This window comes from Schistocerca piceifrons, chromosome 7, assembly GCF_021461385.2.
Source record: "Schistocerca piceifrons isolate TAMUIC-IGC-003096 chromosome 7, iqSchPice1.1, whole genome shotgun sequence".
Classification (NCBI taxonomy): domain Eukaryota; kingdom Metazoa; phylum Arthropoda; class Insecta; order Orthoptera; family Acrididae; genus Schistocerca; species Schistocerca piceifrons.
Window position 1 is genome coordinate 57,522,673 of NC_060144.1, and position 24,303 is coordinate 57,546,975.

A 24,303-nucleotide genomic window follows, 5' to 3' on the forward strand; every position below is an offset into this window, starting at 1 on the left:
ATTGCCCCGTTCTAATCCGTACATCAAATGGACGTCTGCCAACTACGCATTTGTAAACATTGCACTGACTGCAAAACCACGTTCGTGATGAACACTAACCTGTTGATGCTACGTACTGATGTGCTTGATGCTAGTACTGTAGAGCAATGAGTCGCATGTCAACACAAGCACCGAAGTCAACATTACCTTCCTTCAATTGGGCCAACTGGTGGTGAATCGAGGAAGGACAGTACATACTGACGAAACTAAAACGAGCTCTAACATGGAAGTTAAGCGTTTCCGGACACATGTCCACATAACTTTTTTTTCTTTGAGTGTGAGGAATGTTTCCTGAAAGTTTGGCCGTACCTTTTTGTAACACCCTGTATAGTTGACAAGGGGCGGAGAGGCGGTGATGTAAAGTTCCCGATCAGTAGTCTCTGCGTCAATATCCTGGATTAAATTCCAAATCTCTCCATAGTGTCTCATGAAGTGAAGGTATGTGACACTGTCGAAGGTGACCCGTCGTTAAACTCGGTGGTTCCCTTGGTACTATTCACGAGGACTAGGCTAGGTATCGGTACTAGGTTTCGCCTTCTCCTTTGGCTTATCAACATCACCATCCTAGAACACAAGGATATCACTGCACTATACGCACAACCATTAGATTCAGCTACACGTCACAGAAACGCACGACCCTCATGTATAGGAAGGAAAACAGCCAATGTGGGCGGAGGATGGACACCACCTCCACTAGGCTGGTGGACCTGCACCGCAGGATACCCCACCCAACGACGCCATAAGACATTTCTTTGAATCTTCTAAAACTGTAAAAGCTATTTCATTCGACCTGTTGGAGCAGTCTGAGGCCAAATTAGAGGCCTTTCTGTCACGGTTCGTTACAGGTGACGAATCGTGCATGCGTCACTTTGAGCGAAAGACACAAAGGCAGTCGCGGAGTGGTGCCACCCGCCAATCATCAAAAACGAAGGAATTCGAGTTAGCGGGGCTGACAGTTTTTTTGGGATGTGATAGTGCCATTGTCGTGGAGGTGTTGCTAGAACTGTTAACCATTTATTCAGAGTCATATGAAAAGACTGAAATAAATATTGCTCCGAAATGACACTGCACACCCACACAGAAGTCTCAGAAGCAGGAAAGACATCGCTAAATTGGCTTGTGCAACACTGCGCAAACTGCATCTGTTTGGGCAAGATACGAATTCCATACGGGGAACGTCATTTGAAGGCTATGGGAGCTTTTAGTAACATGAAATAGACTCTGGCGTAAGGCCATAGAAGTGCCCGCCCGGTTTTCCGTGAGGTCTAACGCACGGCTTTCCGGTCCCCGGCACGAATCCGCCCGGAGGATTTGTGTCGAGATCCGGTGAACCGGCCAGTCTGTGGATGGTTTTTAGGCGGTTTTCCATCTGCCTCGGCGAATGCGGGCTGGTTCCCCTTATTCCGCCTCAGTTACACCATGTCGGCGATTGCTGCGCAAACAAGTTCTCCACGTACGCGTACACCACCATCACTCTACCACGCAAACATGGGGGTTACACTCGCCTGGTGTGAGACGTTCCCTGAGGGGTCCACCGGAGGCCGAACCGCACAATAACCCTGGGTTCGGTGTGGGGCGGCGGAAGGGTGAAGTGGACTGCGGTAGTCGTTGTGGGGTTGTGGACCACTGTGGCTGCAGCGGGGACGGAGCATCTCCGTCCTTTCTAGGTCCCCGGTTAACATACTATACAAGGCCACAGAACGTTGTGGAAATTGTATAAAAATAATACATGTGCACTGAGGTGAGAAAGGTCATGGGGTAGCGATATGCACATACACAGATGGCGGTAGTATCGCGTATACATGGTGTAAAGTGGCAGTGCATTGTTGGACCTGTCATTTGTACTCAAGTGATTCATTTGTAAACGTTTCAGACATGATTAAGGCTGCAACGACGGGAATTAACAGACCTTGAACGAGGAATGATAGTTGGAGCTTGTCGCATGGGACATACCATTTCGGAAATCGTTAGGGAATTCAATATTGCGAGATTCACAGTGTCAAGACTGTGCCGAGAATACCAAATTTCAGGCATTACCTCTCAGCACGGACAATGCAGCGGCCGACGGCCTTCACATAACGGCCGAGAGCAGCTGGGTTTGAGTGCAGTTGTCAGTGATAACAGACAAGTAACACTATGCGAAATAACCGCAGAAATCAATGTGGGATGATGACGAACGTATCGGTTAGGACAGCGCGGCGAAATTTGGCGTTAATGGGCTACGGCAGCAGACGACCGACGCGAGTAGCAATACGACACAGCCTGCAGCACCTCTCTCGGGCACGTGACCATATCGGTTGAACCCCAGATGACTGGAAAACCATGGCCTGGTCTGATGAGTCAAGATTTCAGTTGGTAAGAACTGATGGTAGAGTTTGAGTGTGGCGCATATCCCACGAACCCATGAACTAAAGTTGTGAGCAAGGAAATGGCGAAACTGGTGGGGGCTCCATAACAGTGTGGCCTGTGTTTACATGGAATTGACTGGGTCGTCTGGTCCAATTGAACCGATCATTGACTGGAAATGGTTATGTTCGGCCACTTGCAGATCATCTGCAGACACTGATGGCCTCGATGTTCCCAAACAACGACGGTGTTTTTACGGATGGCAATGCGCCATGTCACTGGACCACAATTGCTCGCAATTGGCTTGAACAACATTCTAAAAAATTGGAGCGAATGATTTGGTCACCCAGATCGCCCGACGTGAGTCCCATACAACATTTGTGGGACTTAACCGGCAAGTCAGTTCAAGCATGAAATGCTGCACCGCCCGGCTACTGACGCAGCATGGCTCTATATTTCCACTGGAGATTTCCAAAAGATATTTTGAGTCCGTGCACAGCGGGCAATAGGTAGGAGGTCCGACACAATATTAGGAGGTCACCCCGGTGTAAAAGAAATGCTTATTGATGTTGTTGTTGTTGTGGACTTCAGTCCTGAGGCTGGTTTGATGCAGCTCTCCATGCTACTCTATCCTGTGCAAGCTTCTTCATCTCCTAGTACGTACTGCAGCCTACATCCTTCTGAAGCTGCTTAATGTATTCATCTCTTGGTCTCCCTCTACGATTTTTACGCTCCGCGCTGCCCTCCAGTACTAAATTGGTGATCCCTTGATGCCTCAGAACATGTCCTACCAACCGATTCCTTCTTGTAGTCGAGTTGTGCCACAAACTCCTCTTCTCCCCAATCCTATTCAATACCTCCTCATTAGTTATGTGATCTACCCATCTAATATTGAGCATTCTTCTGTAGCACCACATTTCGAAAGCTTCTATTATCTTCTTGTCCAAACTATCTGTCGTCCATGTTTCACTTCCATACATGGCTACACTCCATACAAATACTTTGAGAAACGACCTCCTGACACTTAAATCTATACTCGATGTTAACAAATTTCTCTTCTTCGGAAACGCTTTCCTTGCCATTGCCAGTCTACATTTTATATCGTCTCTACTTCGACCATCGTCAGTTATTTTGCTCCCGAAATAGCAAAACTCCTTTACTTCTTTAAGTGTCTCATTTCCTAATCTAATTCCCTCAGCATCACCCAACTTAATTCGACTACGTTCCATTATCCTCGTTTTGCTTTTGTTGATGTTCATCTTGTATCCTCCTTTCAAGACACTGTCCATTCCGTTCAACTGCTCTTCCAGGTCCTTTGCTGTCTCTGACACAATTACAATGTCATCGGCGAACCTCAACGTTTTTATTTCTTCTCCATGGATTTTAACACCTACTCCGAATTTTTTTTTTGTTTCCTTTACTGCTTGCTCAATAAACAGATTGAATAACATCGGGGAGAGGGTACAACCCCGTCTCACTCCCTTCCCAACCACTGCTTCCCTTTCATGTCCCTCGACTCTTATAACTGCCATCTGGTTTCTGTACAAATTGTAAATAGCCTTTCGCTCCCTGTATTTGACCCCTGCCACCTTTAGAATTTGAAATGGAGTATTCCAGTCAACATTGTCAAAAGCTTTCTCTAAGTGTACAATTGCTAGAAACGTAGGTTTGACTTTCCTTAATCTAGCTTCTGAGATAAGTGGTACGGCCAGTATTGCCTCACATGTTCCAATATTTCTACGGAATCCAAACTGATCTTCCTCGAGGTCGGCTTCTACCAGTTTTCCCATTCGTCTGTAAAGAATTCGCTTTAGTATTTTGCAGCTGTGACTTATTAAACTGATAGTTGGGTAATTTTCACATCTGTCAACACCTGCTTTCTTTGGGAATGGAATTGTTATATTCTTCTTGAAGTCTGAGGGTATTTCGCCTGTCTCGTACATTTTGCTCACCAGTTGGTAGAGTTTTGTCAGGACTGGGTCTCCCAAGGCTGTCATTAGTTATAATGGAATGTTGTCTACTCCCGGGGCCTTGTTTCGACTTAGGTCTTTAGTGCTTGCTGATTGATATTGTCACCAAATTCTAACTGTTAAAAATAAGTACGATCTGAGGAAAAAAATGAGTGTATCATTTATTGGACGACGCTCGAATATTGTGTTAAAAAAATCACACTCGATTTAGCAGTATGCTAGGAGTGTTAAACGTATGTCCCGCGTACACCCTCCGCAGAACTTCGCTGCCTCGGAGTGTTTGTGAAATGCCGGCGTTACTCGAGGTGTCCTGTGTACGATCCGAATGTCACGTGGCTGCAGTCGTGCTCTTTGGACTGACGCCTCGCGAGGAAGGCGTCGGAGCGGAATTGAGGGGGAGGCAGCGCGGCGCGCTAACGGGCCGCGCGTGGCGACCGCGCCGTCTGGCATTCGGGCGGCTGTTGCCGCTGACGGCGCCTGGCGAATGTCGCGCGGCGTCACGCCACATAAAGCCCGTCTGCGGGCGCGCCTGTTGATACGTCAGCGGCGCGGCGCAGGTCCGACGACGTCCCCGTCTCGCACCTCGAAGCACTAGTCAGGGACACAGAGTTACACTTGTGACCCCCATGATGCGCGACGGATTAGGTGCGGGTATGACGAAGAAAGGCGTTAAACCCGCTAAATAAAGAATGGCACTGAAGGCAATAATAGGTGTGGCAGAGGAGGTGGCGCCTATGTCGAGGGACTGGGATACCGACCACGGCTACGTGGGGTTTCCTATCGTGGGGTTTCCTACAAGGGCGCAGCAAGTAGCGAAGCTGTCCAGAGCAACCGGTTCCCTAACGAGGTGTTTGCGAACTGAGCCTCCCCCACTGCTTGTCTACCCCAGTCCCTCACCCCCAGTGCAGGTGTCGTCACCGTTTCTCAGACAGTGTCGTCGTCGATCAGCATCAATAATTTCGCAAACTTAACTTGCCGATTCTCGAGTTTCGTCATATATGTCATACGAAACTAATGATTTGTATTTGGCGGATCTCATTCACAAAAGTACGCTTTCAACGGTATTTCTAAAGTTCTAATACAGAATCTGCTGTTTACTGAATTTTTATCTCAAAAAAACTGAAATTTTACTTGGTAAATTTCTTACATACCATGGTCACTCGTCCTGTGAAGCTTCCAGAATTTTTGGTGAAGGCGGAATGAGGACTCAGCCAGCTGGTTGCCCACTTTTCTGCCAGAGACCTTTAAACACGATCATATTTGCCTTTATTGTGCTCCAACAGGAGAATTTTTCAGCTGATTATTATGTAGTTCATTTTATAAAGATGAAATTCCAATTAGATGAACTTTGGTGGAGTCATCTATATTAAGCAACGAATTTTATCATATGTAGACATCAAGAACAACACTCTAGTTATCGAGACTTTATACGCCGCATCTAACCATAGGGAAATATTCTGTAATTTGTTTGCCGGCCGGAGTGCCCGAGCGGTTCTAGGCGCGACAGTCTGGAACTGCGCGACCGCTACGGTCGCAGGTTCGAATCCTCCCTCGGGCATGGATGTGTGTGATGTCCTTAGGGGTCCGCAGCTCGCGGTCGTGCGCTAGCGTTCTCGCTTCCCACGCCCGGGTTCCCGGGTTCGATTCCCGGCGGGGTCAGGGATTTTCTCTGCCACGTGATGACTGGGTGTTGTGTGCTGCCCTTAGATTAGTTAGGTTTAAGTAGTGCTAAGTTCTAGGGGACTGATGACCTCAGAAGTTGAGTCGCACAGTCCTCAGAGCCATTTGAACATTTTTTTGTAATTTCTCTCAGATGAACACGCCCATTGTCGCGAAAATATCTAATTACTAACTGTAAACCCGGCGTTGCCCGGATATTTATTCATCCCAGTTTTATGTCAGTTCATCACCTCTTCCCTCATCTCTCTTGTCCACTTAGTCCTATCTCGTCTCTCTATCCACCTCCTCCTTCCGCCCATCTGTCTCTCTCTCCATCTCCTCCGTCTGCCCCCCCCCCCCCCCCCCCCGCTCTCTCTAACACTTCCTCCTCCTCTCCATCCTCCTCTCCTTCTCCATCCATCTTCCCGTCTCTGTCCACGTCCTCCTCTGCTTTTTCCAATAGTACATCAAATTCACAATAACACCCTTAATTTATGTATTTATTACACTGTTCCATTAGTCATTTAGCACCTTCCCCCTTTCTCTGTTTACCTGCTGCTCCCTCTCTGTTTTAATCTGCTTCTCTCACTTCTCTGGATGCACCTCCTCCCCCCTCCCCGCCACCATCACGTTCTCCTCTCTCCGTAAATCTCCTCCACCGCCTCCGTCATGCCATCTCCTCTTTCCCCGTCTATGAAAAAATACGTATATCTGCCAACATTCATCCTGATTGACGAGACGATGTTAAATTTATTTAAAGGTAGGCCAACCATCCGCCATCCAGCATACGTTGGCTTGTGTAAATGCCTTCTCCACGAAAACATACATACATGTGCCAACTCCCAAGCTGATCAGTCAAATGGTGTGTAATTCTGTTGTAACGCACCCTTCGCCATACACCGTATGATGTTTCACGTAGACGGTGAGGTTCCCCTTGTTTTGAAGATCAAATGTACAAAATTTCGTCAAGATCGGAGCTTTTGTGTGGCTTTTGTTGAAATCCGTAAGTAAAGTACCCTCCACCATGCACTGAACGAAGTTTTATGTAGACAGCGACCTTCCTCTTGGTTTGGGAAATAGGAATTCATTTTTATACACCCCTATCGCTCTATGCCGACTTATTTGCGAAACATAAATAATACACTCCTGGAAATGGAAAAAAGAACACATTGACACCGGTGTGTCAGACCCACCATACTTGCTCCGGACACTGCGAGAGGGCTGTACAAGCAATGATCACACGCACGGCACAGCGGACACACCAGGAACCGCGGTGTTGGCCGTCGAATGGCGCTAGCTACGCAGCATTTGTGCACCGCCGCCGTCAGTGTCAGCCAGTTTGCCGTGGCATACGGAGCTCCATCGCAGTCTTTAACACTGGTAGCATGCCGCGACAACGTGGACGTGAACCGTATGTGCAGTTGACGGACTTTGAGCGAGGGCGTATAGTGGGCATGCGGGAGGCCGGGTGGATGTACCGCCGAATTGCTCAACACGTGGGGCGTGAGGTCTCCACAGTACATCGATGTTGTCGCCAGTGGTCGGCGGAAGGTGCACGTGCCCGTCGACCTGGGACCGGACCGCAGCGACGCACGGATGCACGCCAAGACCGTAGGATCCTACGCAGTGCCGTAGGGGACCGCACCGCCACTTCCCAGCAAATTAGGGACACTGTTGCTCCTGGGGTATCGGCGAGGACCATTCGCAACCGTCTCCATGAAGCTGGGCTACGGTCCCGCACACCGTTAGGCCGTCTTCCGCTCACGCCCCAACATCGTGCAGCCCGCCTCCAGTGGTGTCGCGACAGGCGTGAATGGAGGGACGAATGGAGACGTGTCGTCTTCAGCGATGAGAGTCGCTTCTGCCTTGGTGCCAATGGTGGTCGTATGCGTGTTTGGCGCCGTGCAGGTGAGCGCCACAATCAGGACTGCATACGACCGAGGCACACAGGGCCAACACCCGGCATCATGGTGTGGGGAACGATCTCCTACACTGGCCGTACACCACTGGTGATCGTCGAGGGGACACTGAATAGTGCACGGTACATCCAAACCGTCATCGAACCCATCGTTCTACCATTCCTAGACCGGCAAGGGAACTTGCTGTTCCAACAGGACAATGCACGTCCGCATGTATCCCGTGCCACCCAACGTGCTCTAGAAGGTGTAAGTCAACTACCCTGGCCAGCAAGATCTCCGGATCTGTCCCCCATTGAGCATGTTTGGGACTGGATGAAGTGTCGTCTCACGCGGTCTGCACGTCCAGCACGAACGCTGGTCCAACTGAGGCGCCAGGTGGAAATGGCATGGCAAGCCGTTCCACAGGACTACATCCAGCATCTCTACGATCGTCTCCATGGGAGAATAGCAGCCTGCATTGCTGCGAAAGGTGGATATACACTGTACTAGTGCCGACATTGTGCATGCTCTGTTGCCTGTGTCTATGTGCCTGTGGTTCTGTCAGTGTGATCATGTGATGTATCTGACCCCAGGAATGTGTCAATAAAGTTTCGCCTTCCTGGGACAATGAATTCACGGTGTTCTTATTTCAATTTCCAGGAGTGTAGATTCGAACAACAGAAATCATGTAATCATTTCTGTCGTATAAGGGCAACGTACCTATTAAATAATAGTAACGAGATTACGGGAGCAGTCACTTTCAGTATTACGTAAAATAATTTTATACCTTGTAAATTATCACGACACAAAATGAAGATGATATGCAATGTGGGACTTCCTTCCGTTTGCGTTTGAAACTCTCGGACAAATCCTGTGTGGTGAAGAGGGTGGGAGGGGGCGGCTAGGGGAGTTTCGATTTGTTTTCCCTGCCCGGGCCTCTGACAGGTTTAGTGTGCCACTGCTCGTAGGAAACCACACGGTAGGAAACCCCACGGTAGGAAATCCCACGACACCCCGACCACTGGCTTTGCTTTGACAAGCCTGTGGCGTATGCAGCGCGGAAAGAATGATTTATTAATAGTCTCTGTGCGAGCTGTAAGTAGTCAGAATATGTTTCTGCGGTTCTGACGGGTGTGACAAGTCGTCTGTCACGATGCAACTGCCGTCTGCCTTCAAGCGCCAGCCAATACAGGTGTTTCAGCATCTCCGGGACGTACTCACAACCCGTGACAATACGTGTCGCCCTTCTAAGCATAGACAGAAAAGTGCGAAGTTATTCACATGAGTACTAAAAGAAATCAGCTAAATTTCGATTACGCGATAAGCCACACAAATCTGAAGGCTGTAAATTCAACTAAATACTTAGGGATTACAATCACAAATAAGCTAAATTGGATCGATCACATAGATAATATTGTGGGTAGAGCAAACCAAAGGCCGCGACTCATTGGCAGAACAGTTAGAAGGTGCAACAGGTCTACCAAAGAGGCCGCTTACACTACGCTTGTCCGCCCTGTTCTGGAGTACTGCTATGCTGTGTGGGATCCGCATCAGGTGGGACTGACGACGCCGAAAAAGTACAAAGAAGGGCAACTCGTTTTGTATTATCGCGAAATAGGGGAGATAGTGTCACAGACATGATACGTGAGTTGGAGTGGCAATCATTAAAACAAAGGCGTTTTTCGTTGCGACGGGATCTTCTAATGAAACTTCAATCACCAGTTTTCTCCTCCGATTGCGAAAACATTCTGTTGGCACCCACCTACATAGGGAGAAATGATGGTCACGATAAAATAAGAGAAATCAGGGCTCGCATGGAAAAATTGAAGTGCTCGTTTTTCCCTCGTGCCGTTCGAGAGTGGAACGGTAGAGAGACAGCATGAAGCTGGTTCATTGAACCCTCTGCCAGGCATTTTATTGTGAATAGCAGAGTAATCACGTAAATGTAGATGTAGTTACGGAGACAGAAATATATAGACTCAACAAACACAACGTATTACCACGCCTAATATGGTCTAGAAAACCGCTGGTATTCAAAACAGCTTCCAGTCGTCTCGGAATGGATAAATACGCCTCGCGTATGTTATTCAAGGTAATCTTACATCATTCTTCTTGCAAAATAGTGGCAATTTCAGGCAAGAATGAATCAGGTGGGTAGCAATCGCTGACCCTTCTCTCCAAAGTAGTCTACAAGGGCTCAATAATATTGCCTTATGGTGACTGTGGTGCACACGAGAAATGCTGCAGTTCCTCCTCGTGCTCACAAAACCATTCCTGGACGTTGCGAGCCTTGTGAACGGGGCCCACCTCGTCTTGGAACACAGCATCGCTATTGGGGAACGAACACTGTACCATGGATGGACCAAATCGGTCTGGCATCAGTACCAACCCTGTCGTCCATGGAATATGACGATATCACTGCCCAAATCGTCATCGAACCCCCACCATGTTTCATTCTTGGCACTCTTGGCACGTAAACTCGGCTAAGAGATGCAAAGAGCGTGAAACAAGACTCTTCTGACCAAATCATTTAGGTCCATTGTTCCACAGTCCTGGATTTATGGTCCCGGCACCGCTATTTCCTATTATGGGCATTTGCACCATTGAATAGTGGTTTTGGAATTCCATCACTCTCTGCAGTCCCTTGTTTTTGGAGCAGACTTCGTGGCGTTTTGATGCTGACAGGACTGGTGAGTGCGATAATCAGTCGTGCAGTGGCTTTTGCACCTGTCATACTCTTATTTTTCATACAGGGACGGTGCATCATGATCGCTCAACATACATTTTCGTCTGCATTGTAACTTAGCAGATGATGTTTCTCTCGTTTCCCTGTATGCCGTATAAATCTTCGATACGGTGACTCTTGAAACATACGACACTTCGGCTCACTTGGTTACGAAAGCACCAACAATTTTCCCACGTTCCAGTTCACTTACCTCCGACATCATCCACTCACAGCTACGCGGAACACTGTTCTGACAGTTGCTCCGTATTGAGGACATTGCGCAGGTGCCGTTCGTGGTCAAATACATCAGCACAACCTGCAGGTTTGTCTATCATCTGCATTTATTTTCAAGCCTGCATTTCTCGCGCTGTCTCCATATTTTTGCCACACCCCTTTACTTTCAATATCCGCAATGGCCCTCTTTGGTACTGGCCTAACACACCTGCTCAATTTTCTAGGGTGAGCTGCAGGTGTGTTCTGTCAGGAATCTTTCTAGCCTGGTTCTATTTTCGTAGTATCATGCCAATGAACCGAAATCTGCATTGCCGATGGCTAATTCTGCGTGATAATTCAATTTTGTATTACCACAATTTCTTACAAGTATTTGCAGCAGTTTAACGATTTCAACTGACTACCCGCCAGAGTAGCTGAGAGTGCTAACGCCCTGCTTCCTGGACTCGGGTAGGCGCGTCAGCCCCGGATCATATCCGCCCGGAGGATTTACGGTGAGGACCAGTGTGCCAGTCAGCCTGGAAGTGGTTTTTAGGCGGTTTTTCACATACCGATAGGTGAATGCAGGGCTGGTCCCCATGTTCCGCCTCAGTTACACAGCTCGTACACTTCTGAACACATTAGCACTATTCCATGGACTACACTAGATGCAGATAGACACAGACAGTTGGGGTACACTAACTCCTTCTCGGGGGATACAGGGTGGCGGCAGGAAGGGCATCCAGCCGCCCCTTAGAATTAGCATCCGATTAACCAGCAGACCCCATAAGTCGGGATTAATGCTTAGAAAGAGAGAGAAACGATTTCAAATTTCTCATTCATACCATAGTCAGAGGATATTTCTTTTTTCCCTTTTGTGAAGTGCATTTAAACCAACTTGCCAGTCTTCACACTGCTTTCAAACCTTGTCAAAGTGTTTTTAATATTTGTATAGCTTTTTTCAGACAGTACTTCGTTATAGATAACTGATATTCTGCTTAAAGTGTAAGATTATCACAAATATTGGCATTTTAATATACAGCACACTTCCTTGGCATGTACCAGCATTTGTCGATGATCCTTCATCGAGGATAACATGGTGCATCCTTCCTACCAGGAAATCGTCAGTCCAGTCACAAATTTCGTTTCATGTCCCGTACGGCCGTACTTTCGCTAGTAAGCGAGGACCAGTGTGCTTCTGAGCCAAACGATTTTCAGAGGTCAAGAAATATAATATCCGTGTTACTTTTGAAGCTAGTTTGCAATCTTTGTTCTAATTTGAAACCTCATCAGGATCTCACTAAATATTTGTGCAACTGTTTTCAGATTATGGATAACGTCATAGTCTAAAATACATTTGTGAGATACGAGAGCTTTTTTTTTTTTTTTCATCCTCCGATCGCTCGTGAAGATAAAACCACAGTGAATGAAAGTTTGCACAGGCGTGTTGCGCAGTGTCTCTAATGCACCCGCGGTAGCAGCACGTCACACTTTTCTGTTCTGAGTACGCAGCGCACTGTGAGCTCGTAAAGATGCTTACAATAATCGAGTCGAGCAACAAGCATATGAAGTGCCTATGGGTGGGGGGGGGGGGGGGGGCGGTTCCGCCTATCTTCATGCAGTCCACGTAACGTAACTGTCATGTGTTTCCTTCTTCATGTCAATGACCCGCCGCACACTGCAGGTGCAAAAACGACGTTCGTACAGCGTTTTCGATGGGGAGTCGTCACACACCATGCAACCGAGACTTGGCTCTCTGTGATTTTCATATCTTCTCTCATATTAACCGCTGGCTATGAGAACAACATTTTCACCGTGGTTTACATTTCGCAACCGATCAGAGGCCGCCTTGGTCACTGTTAGTAACATCCGGCACTTTTGCATTACTGACGGCCTAAAACCGTCACCCAGCACCAGTTGTCTGTCTAAAGGCTTCTAGGAGGAACAGAAAACTGGTGTTTATTGAGAGAAATCCCAAAGTAAGGTCTCCTATTTTTTTATAAGTACATAGACATGTTTATTTCTACAATGGTTTACATCAGTTTACAGCTTGAACATTTAGCTATTTTTCGACATAATCCCAATTTCTGTCGATGCATTTTTGTAGACGCTGTGGCAGTTTTTGCATGCCCATGTCGCACCAGCTCGCCGCCATGCTGTTCAGAAAGTTATGAACTGGAGTGATTGTTGCTTGGTCTCAGGTGTACAGTGGTATGGCCAGGTTTCGTCACCCGTGACAACTGAGTCCAGAAAGTTGTCCTCTTTGGCTGCAAGGCGGTGAAGAAATGCGCGGGAACCATCAACCCGTTGCCGCATGTGTGGCACCCTGCCTGCGCAGACCTTCCGGTAGTTCAACGTTTCCGTTAAAATTCTGTGAGCGGAGCTCAGGAACCAACGTGCAGAGATCATCCAGGGTGATCCGCCGATCTTCACACATGCTTTGCTCAACCTTCAACACTGTCTCCTCAGAAACTGACGGTCTCCCGCTCCTTTGTTCGTCGTGAATTTCGGTCCGACCAGCTGCAAACTCTCTACACCACTTACGAACATTTTCCACATCCATGCACGATTCACCATACACTTCCGTGAATTGGCGATGGATTTGAATCGGCGCAGTGCCCTTTGCGTTCAAAAACCGAATAACCGCCCGCAATTCGCACTTGGCGGTAACATCCAACGCGAGCTCCATTCTCAACGGCTGCCAAGCCAAGACTGACAGCAACAGCGCGGCGTGCGCATGTTTACACACAGTGCATAAAGCAGTCTTCATAACAGTGTGACCATCTGCCACACAAACAGAGTTCTGTACTTATAAAAAAATAGGAGACCTTAGTTTCGGGATTGGTTACTGACATATTTTTAAAAAAATTGAAATGCTCTCATATTCTGTTCATTCAAGGATTGTTACAATGAGTCTAGAATTGTACACTATATAAAAAAAGACGTATCACGAAGGAACTGCTCGAATGGAACGGAAATCGGTAAATGTGACATACATGATTAAAATTTCCGAAAAAATTGATGATTTATCCACGAGAAAGGGCTTCAGAGATTCAGTGGCCCAAACTACCATTTTCGTTTCTAAAAATAAGCACATCGAGGAAATTTAATTTGCCGTCTACCTCTTCCTCCACTGTAAACTGAATTCTCGAGTTTGTACTATTCAGATGTTCGTGGAACCGGCTTAGTTCCTCCCTGACATGACTCCACAGCACAAACGTGTCATCCACGTATCGGAACCATACATTTGGTTTTTTGCTGGCAGTACGTAAGGCCTGTTCTTCGAATTTCTCCATAAAGAAGTTTGCAATTACGGGACGTATGGGGCTTCCCATAGCCACGCCATCCGTTTGCTCATAAAACTGTTCATTCCACTTGATGTATGTGTATACCGCAAACCCACGCACACGGACCGTTATTTGCACCGGGATTCGAACCACCACCCACAACAGAAGCGGGGTGTTATCAAGACGTTAACGGACAGAACTCGAAATATTTGTGAACCTCAGTTGCTCGACGCTGAGACGGAACATCTCCACAATGCACTAATGAAGAACGGATATTCGTCCGCCGAAATAAAACGTGCGTTGAGGCAGCTACGCAGAAATCACAGTGACGTACAGGCTACTGCAAAATCTAAGGTTTTCCTGCCGTTTGTTAAAAATGTAACGGAAAGAATAGGGAGGATCTTGACGAAGCGGAATATTACCGTAATTTACAAGCCCACCAGGAAGATACAGGAATACCTTAAGCCTGCCAAGGACGCTCGCAAACCATTGGAAAAAGCTGGAGTGTATAGGATCCCATGCAGCTGTGGAGATGTTTATGTGGGTACCTCTAAAAGAGCTGTTTCTAAACGTTTGGAAGAGCTCAAGGGAAATTGTAGAAGAGGAGAAACGGAACGATCAGCTGTTGCGGAGCATGCTTTCCAGCCAGGGGACCACAATATTCGTTTCGAGGACACGCAAGTACTAGCGGCCACAAGCGGATACTACGAAAGGCTGTACAGGGAGGCAATTGAAATCGCTAAACACCCGAATAATTTCAATCGAAAGGAGGAGGGCGTGAAATTAAACGGTATATGGTTGCCGGTGTTAGAGAAGATGTGTACCACCCGTCCACTACGGGGTGATGGTAACGGCGATCGACGGCAGTGGACAGTGGCCAATGCACTGACGTTTTCAAAACACGTGACGTCACGCCGCGGCGCTGGAGCGCGCGGACACGGAATTTAGCGGCAGTCAGTAGCGAGCCAGTGGGTGTGCTGGATCTTCCATCGAGCTACGGACCCCCTTGAAGATGTCCCCCGCAGTCGAAGACGAAACGTTGGGAATTGACACAGAATTCATCAACCGACCACGGCATAACAGCCCGGATAATTATAATGGACTCAAAGGGGTCCTGCTATGGAAAGAAATGGCCTCCCAGACCATCACTCCTGGTTTTCGGCCTCAAATCTCGTTTATAGGCTGGAGTTATCTTCAGTGATGAGTCCCACTTCGAACAGAGCCTCGATGACCAGTGAAGACGTGTCTGGGGAGCAGTGGCGTTGCCAAACTGACTGACGCTCGGAATACGGCCCGGCTACTGTTGTGGTGAACTGATATACCAGTCTTTTATGCGGTATTACCAAAAAATTATTACCGTGAATATACAAATACCAGTTATTCAGAACTAAAATACCAGTATCAGGCTTAACCGGAAGTTGTTCTCACCTTACCTGTCGTACATTCACAGGGCGGCAGCGAATTCTATCGATCGATGTGGTACACTGTCGAGGCACCCTCAAGCTAATCAGCGCTTTGTCTTTGTAGATAAGCCGCAGTGAATCGGCCACGGGATCCTGGCCAGCTACACGATCTCGGAAGCACCTGGCCTACGTTCCGGGGTGCGCCAGTAATTCACTTAGTGGACTGCAGTCGCCATTAGTGCGGTGGCCGGCGACTCTCGGGGAATTTTAATCGTCACATTATGAGGCACGGCGGGCGCAGGAGAAGGAACTACTTGCTGCCGGACGGCTGCGGACGAGGAGAAACCGGCCAATTAGGTGAGAGGAGAGGGGCGGGTGGGCGTCGCGGCGGCTGCACCGGCAGGCCTGATAAACGGTCTCATATTTTAGACATTACCCGCTCCTTAATGCGGCAAGAAATATGGGCTCGTCGCAATTTGCATGCAAACTCCCGGGACCTCGTGCCGTCCCCCTGGCGCCGGAGCTTCCGGCACTCCACCGGCAGGAAGAAAGGGGGAGGGCAGCACGGGGTGGGACCGGGCGCCTCTGGTCGGCCTCCGTCTTGCCGGCGAGCAGAAAGGCAGCCACCGCTTCCGGTCGGCCGCGCCGGTATCTGCGACTGCAGGAGGCCAGGGGAGCTGGGAGTCCACTCCGAATACTGGCGGTTTTTTTTAGCAAACAACTTGCTGCATGTTTCAGAAGGCTGGTTTGATTCAGCCCTGCACACTACTTTACCGTGGAATGCTAAAAAGAGTTCCATGGAAATTGTTACTGTTGTGTACATAGTTCCGCGTAGTCAGCGCGTACACAACTTTCCCACCAGAGCGCGACCCGCTAAGCACAACAGCGCAGGCGCAGCGCTCGTCCGTCTCCGCACTACGAGATGGCGCTGCCATAGAGACGGGCCAAATCCTACTTCCGCCGATCCGCGTATTAATATATAACGCAAGTAATGAGATTGCTGCTAACGTAGAACCTTTTCTCCTCGCGGATCACACTCGCGCAGTGATACATGAACGCTCGAGGTATTATAACGAGTGTACAGACCGCCGATTAGTCAGTCTGCATTTGTGTGCACCAGTCTGTCCAGTCTGCATTGGTCTGTACCACTCAGTACGAGTTCTACATTTGTCTGTACAGGTCCATAGTCAAGTTTCAGTCTGCGCCTAATAAGATTACCATATTCCTGTACATAGCCATGAAGATAAATGTATAGACACTTTTGTCAAGTATCAGAGATATATGTGAGAATGAGATTAACGTACCAATACCAAAGGAACTTCAGATTGTCAATTGTAAATAGCATCCAGAACCAAGTTAAGTAATTTTTATGCTTGTCATTATTTTAATAAATGTGTGTGAAAATTAATCAAGTTCTGTTTAAAGTTGGTCACCATCAATCTGCTACTCTAAGCGTGCAAGTGGCATTTCTATCGTCTGACCTAACAGCAGAAGATAAACACGCCACGATAAGACCACGAGACATATTGCTGACACTTGCCTACTTCGTTAGAGCGACAAGTCAAATAATCTGATGGTGTGTGTACAGAAGGTCCTACAGTATGCACACCACAGTTACAAAACCTAACACCCGGCTAAGTGACGCGTCAGAAGAAGTAATGTTGTCTGGCACGACGTTTCTGCCATACAATATCTGATCAAAAACACCCTGACACCCCATTTTAATCTCGAATTGACAATTACAAGGCACGAGATGTCGAACGGCCAGTACGAAAGGATGCGGAGAGTACTGCATTATCAATGCAGAAGCAGTAACACCACAATGCGTTTCGTCAGGAGCACTGAGCAACCTTGAACGTCGACTAGTCATTAGACGTCAACTCAGTAACAGATCCACAAGGAATATTTTAACCCTTCTAAAGTTGTTCTACCAGACTTTTTGTGATGTGATTGTTGATGTGGCTTACCAACACAAGTACAAGGATAGCGTACCAATAGGGACAAGAAAGGAGGCATGAAGGACGCCAAAAACAGAAATAACAATAATCCATTTATTGCACCATTACACCTGCACATCATGATATATGAGACATTATAATTGCCATACTCAAATCTATTATGACAAACAATATGTATCACGAAGGGCCCACACAATGCAGTTTAAGAAATTACAATGGCACATCAACTCCGCTATGACAGTGTGCATAATGAACGCCGCACAATTTTACCAATGTAAGAAATTAAAATAATACTAGCATAAAATTAACTAAAATGCCTTGAAGGAAATGTTTATGAAAGGAACACGACGGGGCCGCAAGGGAGGAGGCAACACAATACTTAACTCAGGTGCACCAAAACAAACAACGGACACCAGGCCGCGCCAACAACGGACAATTAAAAGGCACGCCACTACTCTCTCCGTTGCGGTTCCGCGCGTTTCACCCAAGTAATAGCTACCTCTCAGTCCAAAGACTTCCGTCTAGTCGCGAAGGTGGCTCCGACCCGCCTGCTGAGGTGCCAAGCGTCGTACGGAGTGCCGAATCAAGCTTAACCTTCGTTAACGGAAAGCGGAAGCACCACAAGACAAATACACTCCATTCTAACTGCGCAAGGCAAACTCTAAGGAGTGCCACTCGAAGACTATCCACTTGAAGATCAAACATGAAGCACCCAGACTAACGTGCCGCTGAACGACGCACTTCCATCACCATCGTCTAGTAGAGTACGAAGAGCACTGTACCCCATCGATATACATCCATGGGACGGTAAACGAGGATAGCAATCCCAGCGACGGAGAGACAGGAGGACGAAATGGCATCCTGCCGCACATAGTAGGTATTTCAAACTCAGGCTCGACAAACTACAACAGGCGTGATTTTGCTCCCCTTGCGAATCACGTTAAACGGCACACCACGCCGCTGTTCACAGTATTAACCGTAAAATCACGGTCTGGTCTTCCGATCGGGCTCCACGCGGCGTCCAGACGCAAACAACCCAGCCGAGCCGAACTTTATCCACGCCAAGGCAGCCACCTCTTTCCTCCTCACACGCCTCCAGCTAAGCTGCGGCCAGCGATCACACACGGCAGCAACCGCCTAACGCCAAAGCGCCATCTCAGTGAAAACTCAGCACTAAGATGGATACGGACTTCGAAATAAGCGAGCACCGTAACAATTGTAAAGTTGAAATGTGAAGGAACAACGACAGCTAAACCGAGACCAGACAGACCTGATGTACTGGCGGACAAGTACCATACAGGTAGTAAGAAAACGAATGAAACTAGCGCAAGATATCACTCGTGACTTACAAATTGCTACCAGCAGTCCAACTACTACAATTAGTCTGTCTGGGGAGCTGAAAAGAATGGGATGGTGTAAAGAGTGATGCCGCTAGACAGTGCATGATTGGAAACATGTGATTTTGTTAGTCATGAATCATGCAATATCCTGTGGAAACCCGTTGAAAGGGTTTGTGTTGTGACTTGGCAAGACAGCCAAGCCACTATGAGATAGCCGAAAGGCACGCGTTTAAGCTCACGCATGCTGGCGTGAGGTCTGGAAAATGACAAGGAATTGAGACTAGCAAAAAAGGTACGTAGCTTCTGGAATACTTAACTTTAATCCATAATTGGTGAACATCGGTCTGACGGTACATGCATCACAAGATAAATAGCAAATGATAATGGCGCCTTGCTAGGTCGTAGCAAATGACGTAGCTGAAGGCTATGCTAACTATCGTCTCGGCAAATGAGAGCGTAATTTGTCAGTGAACCATCGCTAGCAAAGTCGGCTGTACAACTGGGGCGAGTGCTAGGAAGTCTCTCTAGACCTGCCGTGTGGCGGCGCTCGGTCTGCAATCACTGACAGTGGCGACACGCGGGTCCGACGTACACTAACGGACCGCGGCCGATTTAAAGGCTACCACCTAGCAAGTGTGGTGACTGGCGGTGACACCACAGTTTGGGTTTGGCGAACGCCTGGAGGTCGTTACCTGCCACCATGTGCAGTGTCAACTGTTAGTTTACATAGGAGATGTCGCTACGGTATTTCGAGCGTTTCTCGTGGTTATGGTGTGGTTCCATTAGTGCGCTCAAGAAATCGCTAAATGCGGACAGATATTAGCATATTTTACAGCACAGCGCGCTGCATACGGTAGAGGAACAGTTCAGAGATGGTGAACGATTGTATCTTCATGACACTGCACCCTGTCATAAAGCTGCATGTAGGAGGTACTGGTTTGTGGACACTAACGTTCATGATATGTTCTAGCCTGCCCATAATCCCGATCTAAACCCAATGGAAGACATTAGGGGATGAGTTAGATTCTCGGCTTCGCTCTAGATCCAATGACGAACATCACGACCTATACCGGTTTCGGCTCATCTGGAGGAATGGGCTGCCATTCGTCGACAGGCATTCACAAAACTCACTGAAAGTGTCCCCAGTAGAACTCAGGCCATCATAAAGGCGAAGTGTGGACATACCCCATATAAACATACACAAGTAGGTCTCCGGATACTTGCGCTCAGGTGGCGTACGAGGCAGTGCTTTGTGGACATTATTGTTCCTGAAATGTTCTGTTCTGCCCATTATATCGTTGTGAACCCAATGGAACAGCTTTAGGATGAGCTGAAACGTTGACCTCGCTCCAAACCACAGCTTCCTACATCATTACCTATTCCGGTTTTCGTGAAATGTATTCGCAAATTGCGAATATGTTACCACAACAGTACATTGTACTGGAAACATATGAAAATTTGTGCTAGACCAGGACTGGAATCCGGTTTTCCCACTTGTCGACTTATCGACTTCGGCTACCAGAGCACGCTTCTAGGCCTGACCCGAATCTCCATATGTTCCAGTTTCTACCTCCCATAGCGCTAGCATAGTTATGTGATTGTCACACAGAGAAATATTTCTTTATTTTTCTCGACAGGTGGCCTTGGCTTTAACATGAAATAAATTAGCGCAGTGCCTGTATTTGACAGTGTTGGTTGGTGGTAAGATCCTATGGGACCAAACTGCTGAGGTCATCGGTCCGTAGGCTTACACACTACTTAATCTAACTTAAACTAACTGAAGCTAAGGCCAACACACAAAGACCCACGCCCGAGGGAGGACTCGAACCTCTGACGCGGGGAACCGCGCGCAACGTGACAAGGCGCCCCAGACCGCACGGCTACCCCGTCGGCCACGGAGGCACCTTGACAGAGTCTGTACAGTCCGCTGCGATGTTCCTTCGGACATGCACGATCTGCCATTCCTCGAGAGACATTCAGACCTCTCTGGAGTGAAGCTATCAGAGGTCAGGCCGTCACAAAAGCAGAGAGTGAACACCGTATGTTAATTGTCTCAAATAGCTGTCCAGATACTTTCGATTAGCTGTGTACGCCCCTAGAGTAACGAATAGAATCAGCCGTATATTGCGAAACACGGCGTAAAGACTGCTTGCAAACCCATGAATAAGACAAGAGTGTATCACATCGCCAAAGGACAGAAGGGGCTTATCTGCAATAACGGGAGTGTACTTATGGTAATAGGTTGGAATATCTGAACGATCCATCGACTTGTGGATAATCGAAAATGAACTATATTGCACGCTGGGACAATTGGAGAAATCGGCCGTGGCGGAAATTATGCTGTGCGAGATGGACCACGTCATAAGATTCGCCAACAACGTAATTTCTCGCTGGGGAGAAGAGCTGCCACGCCGGTTTGTTTGTAGAAGCCGTAGAAATGTCCCATGAAGTGATATTTCGAGGCTCTGGCGACTGTTTCGAGACATAGGAGACGTTCGTCGTAGGCCAGTACAAGGTCGACCAAGAATACACTACTGCCCATTAAAATTGCTACACCAAGAAGAAATGCAGATGATAAACGGGTATTCATTGAATAAATATATTATACTACAACTGACATGTGATTACATTTTCACGCAGTTTGGGTGCATAGATCATGAGAAATCAGTACCCAGAACAACCACCGCTGGCCGTAATAACGGCCTTGATACGCCTGGACATTGAGTCAAACAGAGTGTGGATGTCATATACAGGTACAGGTGCCCATGCAGCTTCAACACGATACCACAGTTCATCAAGAGTAGTGTCTGGCGTATTATGACGAGCCAGTTGTTCGGCCACCATTGATCAGACGTTTTCAGTTGGTGAGAGATATGGAGAATGTGCTGGCCAGGGCAGCAGTCGAAAATTTTCTGTATCCAGAAAGGCCCATACAGGACCTGCAACATGCGGTCGTGCATTATCCTGCTGAAATGAACGGTTTCGTGGGGATCGAATGAAGGATAGAGCCACGGGTCGTAACACATCTGAAATGTAACGTCCACTGTTCAAAATGCCGTCAATGCGAACAAGAGATGACCGAGGCGTGTAACCAATGGCACCCCATACCATCACGCCGGGTGATACGCCAGTATGGCGATGACGAATACACGCTTCCAATGTGCGTTCATCGCGATGTCGCCAAACACGGATGCGACCATCATGATGCTGTAAACAGAACCTGGATTCATCCGAAAAAATGACGTTTTGCCAATCGTGCACCCAGGATCGTCGTTGAGTACACTATCGCAGGCGCTCCTGTCTGTAATGCAGCGTCAAGGGTAACCGCAACCATGGTCTCCGAGCTGATAGTCCACGGTGCTGCAATCGTCGTCGAACTGTTCGTGTAGATGGTTGTTGTCTTGCAAACGTCCCCATCTATTGACTCAGGGATTGAGACGTGGCTGCACGATCCGTTACATCCATGCGGATAAGATGCCTGGCATCTCGACTGCTAGTGATACGAGGCCGTTGGGATCCAGCACGGCGTTCCGTATTACCCTCCTGAACCCACCGATTCCATATTCTGCTTACAGTCATTGGATCTCGACCAACGCGAGCAGCAATGTCGCGATACGATAAACCGCAATCGCGATAGGCTACAATCCGACCTTCATCAAAGTCGGAAACGTGATGGTACGCATTTCTCGTCCTTACACGAGGCATCACAACAACGTTTCACCATTCAACGCCGGTCAACTGCTGTCTGTGTATGAGAAATCGGTTGGAAACTTTTCTCATGTCAGCACGTTGTAGGTGTCGCCACCGGTGCCAACCTTGTGTGAATACCGCTGAAAAGCTAATCATCTACATATCACAGCGTCTTCTTCCCTTCGGTTAAATTTCGCCTCTGTAGCACGGCATCTTCGTGGTGTAGCAATTTTAATCGCCACTATTGTATTTAACTTTTGGACATTAGTGTATTTGTTTGCATACTTCCGGCTAAACGTCTATCTGTTTCATGTGGATGAAAGGCAAGTGAAAACCAAAACTAGAGGGTAAGTTGGCACTACTACGGGTCCATAGTAGGTAACAGGTACAGTTAGCCAGTGACTGGCCGCCTTTACCTGGCTGTAAAGTTATGGGTCAGCGAATGAAAATGTGTCCACTACTAACACACTCTACTTTTCACTCGCTATAGTCTGTCTTTCGCTTGAGATTTATGTTCGTCCCAAAGATGTTATTGTTTCCGATTTCTGGTTTTAGCGAGTCTTGGATAAGCGACTCTTTCGCATGCCTGGCATATTTTCGAAAGAGCTTCAAACGCTGGAAATTATTTTCCTAATGCTTTTACAACTGCTTTCTCACACCTGTACGTTAAAGTCTGTTGTTCTCATCTCCTGGCATTTGGCTCAGTTATTTTGGAGCCCTCAGGAGCTACGATCATCTGCCTGTTCGACCGTTCGCATAACAAAATAAGAAAAAATGAAACCTTTTGTGCGACTGAGAAAAAATAAGATTGTACAGGTTTTTTTTAAAAAAAAGGTATCACATGTTCCTATGAGTGAGACGGTGGTCAAAACTAGAAGAAACGTTCCTGTAATTATATGTCCGCAGACCGACATCTGTTGGAGTATGGGCCGTTTTACGTGAGACGAGCAATGTATACAGATGAGGCAGGTTTCAGTAGAGGTGGTATAGTAAATCACCACAATACGCACATATGACCAGATGCAAATCCTCAAGCAGTCACGGAGGTGAGACATCAGCATTGTTCCAGTATCAATATTTGGGCAAAAACAGTCTATGACAGACTAACAGGGCAATACACCTTACCAGACATATTATCAGGTGCTGAGTAGTAGCGATTTCTGTGCGACGAATCGGCGCTATTACAGAAAGATCTCCTTCAGAAAGACGGACTGTGGTTTCTGTGCGGTGGGGCATTTTCTACGGATCGGGCGGTAGGTCCTTATCGCAGTGTCCTACGGGCGATGGACTGGTCGAGGATGTCCAGTAACATGACGTCGCCGTTCATCGGACATAAATCTGTTGGATTGCTAGCTATGAGAATATTCAAATGCACTGATGTATGCCTAGTTTATCGACAATGTGCAGACATTAGATGAGCATGTGATCAACACATGTGACGCATTCCGAATGGACCCAGATGTATTTTAATGTGTGCGTAGTTCACTGTGGAGAAGGGCTCAAGGATGTGCTGCCTATAGAATCTACGTCTACGTAAGAGGCAGATGGCAATGAAAGTACGGATCGGCAAACATCTCAGCAGATGATGGTTTCCGGACATATCATTACAGAAGCTTGTCTTCTAGTTTTGACCATACTGCTTCCCCTAGGAATACGTCACACGTTAAAAAAATCCTGTGTGCAACAGAAAGTACTTCCATCACGTCTTGATGAAATTTCCGAATCATTTATCTCGGAGAACTAAACTTACCGACGTCATCCGTCTGAACTACCTGTGT